Raw genomic sequence first — 9,650 nt, forward strand, 5'->3', positions numbered from 1 at the left:
CTCAGAAGAAAATGCCTTCGTATTAGGATCCATCAAGTTAGCATTCTCTACTCTGCCTCCAATGTCTCTATCTCTTTTTTTAAATAAGGGGATCAAAAAGGTTTAATGTGTTCCAGCTGTGATCTGGCCAATGACCTGTATAGTTTTAGGAAGAACTCCTCATTTTTATACTCCATTCCCTTTAAAGACTGATTTGTCTTCCCTTTCTCCTGCTCAGATTGGTTGCTACCTTTTTGTGATTCATGCATAAGAACCCAGCTTCAGCCTTCTGGAATCTTTCCCCAGTGAGATAGTATTCAGCTCTTCTATTCTTCCTGCCAATGTGCAGAACCTCACATTGGAAATTAGCAGCTCCCATTCTAATACAGTGTCTCTGATCATCCCAGTGTTGGTCCTCCTGATTATTTATTGGGATAAATTAAGTCGGAATGCCAATTAAGTCATTAGGCCATGATATTGATTTGTTAATGAAGTAGTCATATGTGTCCAAACCAGGACCACATTGCCTGTACTGTCTGTTTAGTGAAAGATGAATGTTTCTAGTCATTGCCTCATGGTAGAGATTGAATGAATATGACAAGCCAGAAGCCACATTGGTACAGTATGGCATTTTTTTCCCAAGTACTTCTCTCTTCATCCAAAAAAAATCCTAAAATTGCATTATCATTTACATTTTGAGTTATCCATGTTACTCACTGTGCATGCAAATGTTCTTATACATTAGCAGTTTGTTACTGCCATAGGGTCTCTGAACATGCTTGCACAAACATACATTAAAATCATGCTGGTTTTTTGTTGGTAGACATTTACTTCTTTTCCCACTGTCCTAGCCTATCCCAATCCTTCTGCAGCCTTCCCACTTCCTCAATACTACCTGTCTATCTATCTTTCTGTCTTCTGTGACAATGCCTCGGTACCTTCCTTCAATTCACTGATGTATTACATGGATAGCTGTGGTTTCAACGCTGACCCCTGCAGATCTCCGTTAGTCACTGACTGCCAACCTGAAAAATTCCTTTATCCCCACTGTCTACCTTCTACCCATCAGCCAATCCTCTATCCATGCCAGAACCTGGTCGCTAATACCATGGGCTCTTATCTGTTTTAGCAGCCTCTTGTATGGTACCTTGTCAAAGGCCTTCTGGAAATCTAAATAGATTGTGTCCACTGATGCTCCTTCATCTAATTTACTCATTATCTCTTTAAAGAATTTTAGACATTTGTCAGGCAAAATTTCCTCTTGATGAAGCTATGCTCACATAACCTTTTTTATCAGGCATTCCAAGCACTCTGCAATCTCATCCTTAATAAAATCTAAAATCTTACCAACAATCAAGGTCAGACTAACAATCCTATACTTTCCTGTCTTCTTCCTCCCTCCTTTCTTAAACAGTGGCATGACATTAATCATTTCCCTGTCCTGGGACCCTCCCTGAATTCAGGGATTCCCAAAGGGTCAACACCAATCTCTTCAGCTATATCTTTCAGAACTCTGAGGTGTAGTTCAACTGATCTGGGTGATTTATCCATCTTCAGACCTTTCAGCTTCGCCAGCACCATCTCCTTAGTGATAGCTGCGACACGCACCCCTGACCCATGACTCTCTTGAAGTTTTCATATGTTACTGGTGTCTTACACTGTGAAGTTGGATGCAAAGTATCCTAGTATTCAGTTCCTCCACCATTCCTTTGTTCCCCATTACTATTCCTCCAACCTTGTTTTCTCTTTCTCTCTCCTCCCCCACCCCCCACCCCCAACTTATTGCTTTGTTAGTTGTCCTCTGTTGGTTTTTAAAGGCTTCCCAATCCTCTGGTTTCCCAATAATCTTCATCATTATGTATGCTTTGTTGTTTGCTTTTGTGCTATCCTGGACCTCTCTTGTCAGCCATGGTTGCCTCATTGTCCCCTTAATATGTTTCTTCTTCCTTGGGATAAATTTCTGCTGTACCTTTCAAATTACCACCAGGACCAAGTGTAGGTAAATGGGATTAATGTAGCTTGGTATTTGTTGGTTGGTGTAGACATGGTAGGCCAAATACCGTGTTACTATGCTGTATGACTCTGTGCTCTAAACTCCTGCCATTGCTCCTCTGCTATCTTCCTTGCTAGGTTCCCTTTCCAGACAACTCGGACCAGCTCCTTCTTCATGACTTTGTAGCTACCTTTACTCAGTTGTAATGATGTTACATCTGATTCCACCTTCTCCCTCTCAAACTGCAGAATGAATTTTGTCATATTGTGGTCAATGCCCCCTAGGGGTTCCTTTACCTTCAGCTCACTGATCAAGTCTGTCTCAGTATACATCACCAAACCCAGGATTACCTGTTCCCTTGCAGGCCCTACCACAAGCTGCTCCAAAATCCATCTCGTATACATTCCACAAATTCCTTTTCTGGAAATCTGCAACCAAACTGATTTTCCCAGTCCATTTGCATATTGAAGTCTCCCTTGATTATTGTAATAATGCTTTCTTATATGCCTTGTCAATCTCCTGATTTGTTTTCTTCCCCTGATCTTGTCTTTAGCTAGGAGGTCTGTGTAAAACTCCCGTCAGGGTCCTTTTCCCCTTTGTGGTTCCTCAACTCTACCCACACAAATTCCATGCCTCCTAATTCAATATCACTTTCTGCGATTGATTTAATTTAATTTCTTTCAAATGAGGCAACTTCACTCCTCTGCCCATCTTTTCAATAGGATGTGTATCCTCGTATATTTAGCTCCAAGTCCTGATTGTGCTTGCAGCCACATCTCTATGACGTTGACAGCATCATACCTGACCATTTCAATCTGCACCACATGCTCATTTTCCTTGTTTCGTATCTTGCATGCATTTAAGTACAATACCCTTAGTCTTAATGGTCAGGTCCTGGGGAGTGTTATGGAACAAAGAGACCTTGGAGTGCAGATTCATAGCTCCTTGAAAGTAGAGTCGCACATAGTGGTATGCTTTCCTTTATTGGTTAGAGCGTTGAGTTTGGAGATCATGTTGCAGCTGTACAGGACATTGGTTAGGCCACTTTTGGAATATTGCAAACTTGAAAGGGTTCAAAAAAAGATTTACAAGGATTTTGCAAGAGTTGGAGGATTTAAACTCTAGGCTGGGGCTATTTTCCCTGGAGTGTCGGAGGCTGAGGGGTGACCTTGTAAGAGGTTCATAAAATCATGAGGGGCATAGTAGGATGACTAGACAAGGTCTTTTCCCTGGGGTGGGGGAGTCCAGAACTAGAGGGGATAGGTTCAGATTGAGAGGGGATAGATATAAAATGGACCTAAGGGGCAAATTTTTCATGCAGAGGGTGGTGTGTGTATAGGATGAGCTGCCAGAGGAAATGGGGGAGGCTGTTACAATTAGAGCATTTAAAAGCATCTGGGTGGGTCTATGAATAGGAAGGTTTTAGAGGGATATTGGCCAAGTGCTAGCAAATGGGACTAAATTAGGTTAGGATATCTGGTCAACACGGATGAGTTGGACCGAAGGGTCTGTTTCCATCTCTATGACTGCCCCCGTCTTATATTTGTCCGCTTATCTGCTGTTCCTGAAGTTAGATTCCTCACCCTTTCCCACTTGTTCTGGAAACTTTAGTAACGTCTGCTGAACCTTCCTTGCTTTAATTTCTTCCTTAATTTTCCTTGCAACTGAATCCACCCTTCAGCTATTCCTCCCAATACTTCTGATTTTTGAAATGAAAATAACCTATTGTATGTAGGGTGATAGCAGTCCCTCATTTTGATGGTTGATCAAGTGAACAGATCTTTTTCGTGTATGAATTCTTTCTTGTAAACCTTTTTTTTTGTCTTTTTGTCTTCCCCACATGAAGAGAGAGAGGAATGTTTTCTATCTGCATACACTGGAAGTTGTTACTCCATGCATCTCTTAGTGCTTAAAGCTTTTTAAAGACTCTGCAGCTCTTAGCATTTATACCTTTTCATAGCACTGTGCAATTCAATGTTGTAGGGCTGTTGCCAGGCAGAATACTCTTAATTAAAAAGATTCTTGGTGCCATTCAGTCTTGATTTCTCCCTTGCACTGCTGCCAAAAAATCAACCTTGAATTGAACCAGTAAACAATATGTAACTAATGATTTTCAAGTTGCAAAACTTTCCTGGTATCCTATTATAGCAGTCTAACTTCCATTTCAGTTTACAGTCCTAAAAATGAAAACTGTGGTATTTCTTAAAATACATCGCCCCTGTACTTGATTTCAGGACTCTTTTGATTGTTGTTATTTCTCGTTCAGCTTTAGGTTTATTGTGTTCTGTCTAGCAGTCATTCTAGACTTTGATCATGGCTAGCAATGGCTTCTTCCATTGTTTCTCTATGTTCATAAACTAGCAGATCCTCCATGAAACCTTCCACTCCCTGAGGATCACTACTTTCTCATACTGTTTGCATTGATACTCATCTGCATCTGTGGAAATGCTAAGTGGCATGCACAGCTGTATGTATCTTCCAGAAAGTAGTTCGAAAACAGTTTCTTTCATCCAGCTTCACTTGCCAGTATCTATCCTTAATAAAGAGTTTTATTTTTTGCAAGTTGAGTAAAATATCTTCAACGGTTGACATGGGGTAATGACATCTCCACAGAGCCCCTTTTGGATCGTTCGGATCAATGTGTACTTTGAGCATTCCAGATAATTTTACTGCTACTCGGCTGCTAATCCGTTCTGTAGCAGTTGTCACTAATTTAATTGCTGCCTTCTTTTCAATCTCTTCAATTCTGTTTCTCAGACTGGCCTTAAAGGCAGCTGGAACTTTAATCAGCAGATGCTGAATTAATTTAGACTACTTTGAGATGATAGTCTCCAGGAAGCCAACCTAAACCTATAAGCAACTTGCTGTACTTCTCTAGGCTCTGTCCTGTGCTGTGACACCTTACAAATCTCTTCTGGTACACTAAGGGTGAGCAGTCCAAGCTTTAGACTTGCTCTCTCTGAATGAATTGCCTTTATTTCCTGTCTATGACCTGGAACTCCACAGCTTGACATTGCACTGGGATCTTGGAGAAATATGATCTCTCAGTGCATGTATAATGCATTGTACATCATCAACTTTACTTCTGAGGGATTAATTATTTTTGGTTGAGCTAGTTTTTTGAATATCACGATTTTGCATAATGTACACTGTCTCTCTGACAATCTATGTTCTCCTTCAGCAGTTATCATTCAATCAATCATAAACCATTAATTATCTATTGACCTGGCTGAACCAACCTGTTATATGGTGCTGTGTTATTTATCAGAATTTTCAACTGATATTTATCCAGTGGTCATCTGTAGCTGTTTGTTATGTTTCTTTCTAACTATACACTTGTGTGCAAAATGATATAGTTTCCTGTATTAAAAACACTGCTTTCCCAGGACACACCTTTGACTTGCTTTGTGTAGCATCCTTGTTCTTATCATTTAACATAATGTCTATGAGCTTAACCATCTATTCAACTGTGATCCTGTTGATTTAAAACCTCAGTATTTCTGTACATCAATCACTTTCCTAAGAGTAAGTTTCTTCTTTCTCACTTGAGGATTCCTTATTTTCAAATCAATCCTGTATTTAATTAGATCATCTTTCAGTTGTGCAAATTCACAAGATTCTATGAACTGTGCAAATGCAGTCGCATTTTGATCAATGGACTCTTTTTCACCATTGGTCCTAATAGTAACACTCACCGTTTATAAATTGCATTCCCTTGGGGTTTGAAACATACATTCAAGGCAAAAATATTGTTTGTAAGAAATATTTAGAGTAGAATACACTCTAAAACAGTCTTTCCCCAGAATTGTTAAGAGTATAGCTATTTGAGGTTTTGGATGTAGGTTTGCTCACTGAGCTGGAAGGTTCATTTCCAGACGTTTCATTACCCTACTAGGTAACATCTTCAGTGGGCCTCAGGCGAAGCAATGCTGAAAATTCCTGCTTTCTATTTATATGTTTACGTTTCTTTGGGTTGGTGATGTCATTTCTTGTGGTGATGTTATTTCCTGTGGTGAAGTCACTTCCTGTTCCTTTTGTCAGGGGGTGGTAGATGGGGTCTAACTCGATGTGTTGTTGATACAGTTCCGGTTGGAATGCCATGCTTCTAGGAATTCTCGTGCACGTCTTTGTTTGGTTTGTCCTAAGATGGATGTGTTGTCCCAGTCGAAGTGGTGTTCTTCCTCATCCATATGTGAGAATACTAGTGAGAGAGGGTCATGTCTTTTTGTGGCTAGTTGGTGTTTATGTATCCTGGTGGCTAGTTTTCTGCCTGTGTGTCCAATGTAGTGTTTGTTACAGTCCTTGCACGGTATTTTGTAAATTACATTAGTTTTGCTCGTTGTCTGTATAGGGTCTTTCAAGTTCATTAGCTGCTGTTTTAGCGTTGGTGAGTTTGTGGGCTACCATGATGCCAAGGGTTCTGAGTAGTTTGGCAGTCATTTCCGAGATGCCTTTGATGTAGGGGAGAGTGGCTAGGGTTTCTGGACGTGTTTTGTCTGCTTGTTTGGGTTTGTTGCTGAGAAATCAGTGGACTGCTCTGGCTTTTTAAGTTGATCTAATGCAATTTCATAATTTGCTGACATGAGTGGAAAATCTGCCAGTTCAGTTTCATACTACCTTTCACTTCAACTAGCACTGCAAGAGGAAAAGTTGCAGCTTTTCTGCCTTACCTAATATTTCATCTTTGGCCTAGTTCTTTAATCCATTTCAGTGCCTTCAAGTTGTGCTTAGCAGTTCTCATAGCTCTAAGCATGACAGTTTTTTTTAGTTTTGTTCATCAATTGTCAATTTCATGTTTACTTCTGATGCAAGGTTATATGTTCAATCCTGTACCACATTGCCTGCACTGTGTGTTTTTTTGAAAATGAATACACCAGTCAAGGGAGAGATCACGTGGTGACAGCAAGCCAGGAGATGCATTAGTTTGTATTGCATTTCTATCCCAAGCAAGCATCATTTGAGAGCCTTGGCCTCATTCAATCCAGTATTTGAAATTACTGGAAATGGGGCCCTTTGTGGTGATATTTTTAAGGTTTCTTCCGTCCTCACTGGCCCTTTCTTGCCTGTTGGGTTTAAATGATATGGATCAAGGCCTCAGCAAGAACCAAGTCAACACAAGATAAAGGACAGTTTTCCATACGAAAAGGTAAGAAGGGAAATCATTTCAACCAAAATGCAAAATAATACATGACCGCTTCATGATTCAATAGGGAACTACAAGACTTGATCTTTATCTCGAATCAGTACTCATAAGTGAACCAGCCAATGGATGGGAAATCAAAGTTAGTTCATCTCTGAACAGTAACCATAAAATGAACCCGACTAGACCAAAAAAACAGAAGCTAGGTTTGTAATCTAGAGCTAAGTGCAAAGAAATGGAAGAAATGAGTATGTTTCTCCAAATTTTAGTGGAAGCTATACTGAGCACATTTAAAATCTGTCATATTTGAGCTGAAGCAAATGACATCATAATTGTATGAGATCATTAGCTGCATAATGTAATAAAACTTGGCATAATCAAAAAGATCAAACTCAGCAAATGGGATTCAAAATGGATTTCTTTAAAATGTCAGAAGTGAAAATAGAATGGCGTCACTGAGATGAATTTAGGATCACGTAAAAACATGTTAAAATGGTGATGAAAGGAGCAGAGGCAACAGGAATGAAAGTACAACAACAAAAACAATTAGAAGAACAAAAAAAATCCTTTCAGCACAATGACAACAACCAAACTTTCAGAGAAGAGGGGAGAAGATGAATCAATGGATCAGCGCATCAGTGAACAGTCAGAATTATTCTGTTGTCAAAATACCAATTATCACAAGGGATTAGCAACAAATCCTCTTCAAAAATATGTGCCAATTTGACATTTTTGACTATAATGTGAATAAAATTGACACTCGAGGCAACTTGAAAGGGCCTAAAATAAATAACGTCTCAGTATTAGACATGGTTTATTCTCAAAGAATTATGAACTGAAAGATATTTAGAATAGATTCCCTACAGTATGGAAACAGGCCCTTCAGCCCAACAAGTTCACACTGACCCTCTGAAGAGTAACCCATCCAGACCCATTTCCCTCTGACTAACGCACCTAACACTATGGGCAATTTAGCATGGCCAATTCACCTAACCACAACATCTTTGGACTGTGCAAGGAAACCAGAGCATCCGGAGGAAACCCAAGCAGATATGGGGAGAATGTGCAAACTCCACACAGACAGTCACCCAAAGCTGGAATTGAACCCAGGTCCCTGGCACTGTGAGGTAGCAGTGCTAACCATTAAGCCACCATGCCACCCCCAGGGATGGTTAAGGAGGTTTAGATAGATTAGAAGTAGACTAATCTGGCTCTGATATTCATTAACAGTGACAAAAGCAAAATAAATAATTACACTTGTGTTAATATTTAACTTAATGTAATGAAATTGTTTATCAGAAGTCAACTTGAGGATTATATGCATAAGAACCATCAAGTGAAATACAAAATACTGTGGTGTCAGAAATCTGAAATTAACACACAAGATGCTGGAATTACTCAATAGGCTAGGTGTCAGCTGTGGAAAAAAAATCCAAGTTAACGAGGTTAGTCTTCTTTTATTGAGATTGAATGTCAAGGCAGGCCGGCAGGGGTGGTAGGTAAAGGGCAGATGTTAGGGGTAGGTTCTTTACTCAGCGAGTCGTGAGTTCATGGAATGCCCTGCCAGTAGCAGTGGTGGACTCTCCCTCTTTATGGGCATTTAAGCGGGCATTGGATAGGCATATGGAGGATAGTGGGCTAGTGTAGGTTAGGTGGGCTTGGATCGGCGCAACATCGAGGGCCAAAGGGCCTGTACTGCGCTGTATTCTTCTATGTTCTATGTTCTATGAAAAGCAGGAGGTAGCTGTACTCAGGGCAGGGCAGGGCAGGCTTTCCCACACAATTCCATTTCTCTCTGCTCATTACACATGCATTTGGGGTAAGTGACCAAACTGCATGGGCAAGCAAGTCTGAATCCTGCTGGGACCTTCCAGGCTCCAACACCAAGGGTTTATATTGAAAAAGCACCAAGACAGAACTTCATTCTCCACCACCCAGGCGAATCACTCAATTTCAGCTCATCATGCCCACCCAACCACCCACTCACACAGATACAAGACACCTCCAGGCAAAATGTGATTCCATGCTTTAGCAATGTCTCCCTTGGCATTCTCTTGAAAGCCGGAAAGTGAAGTTATTTTCCCTATGGGTGACAACAAGAGGCTATCCAGACTGATGAAGGAATTTGGCACCCAATGGGCAGCCTAAGAGAACCTGACTCCAATGCTACAAAGAGATGAACAATTTACTGCCACCAACAGGCTAAGTACCCGTCTCTGCTCAACTCTTCCTGCTCCTATGAGTGCAAGTTAAGCATTGTCAGTTTGCCTCTATGAGAATTGCCACATGGAAGGTTAAGTACCAAACATCTCCATTGGATGCCTCATCAATAATTAATGCCTATTACAAGTACCAATGTTGCACCACTGGCCCCACCATGGTACTGTGCCTCTGGCGACAGACTGTGTGGAGTTTGCACGTTCTCCCCGTGTCTGCGTGGGTTTCCTCCGGGTGCTCTGGTTTCCTCCCACAGTCCAAAGATGTGCAGGTCAGGTGAATTGGCCATACTAAATTGCCCGTAACGTTAGATAAGGGGTA

Source organism: Chiloscyllium plagiosum, unplaced genomic scaffold (genome assembly GCF_037043375.1).
Source record: "Chiloscyllium plagiosum isolate Xiang-an unplaced genomic scaffold, Cpla_swu_hap1 HiC_scaffold_1, whole genome shotgun sequence".
NCBI lineage: Eukaryota > Metazoa > Chordata > Chondrichthyes > Orectolobiformes > Hemiscylliidae > Chiloscyllium > Chiloscyllium plagiosum.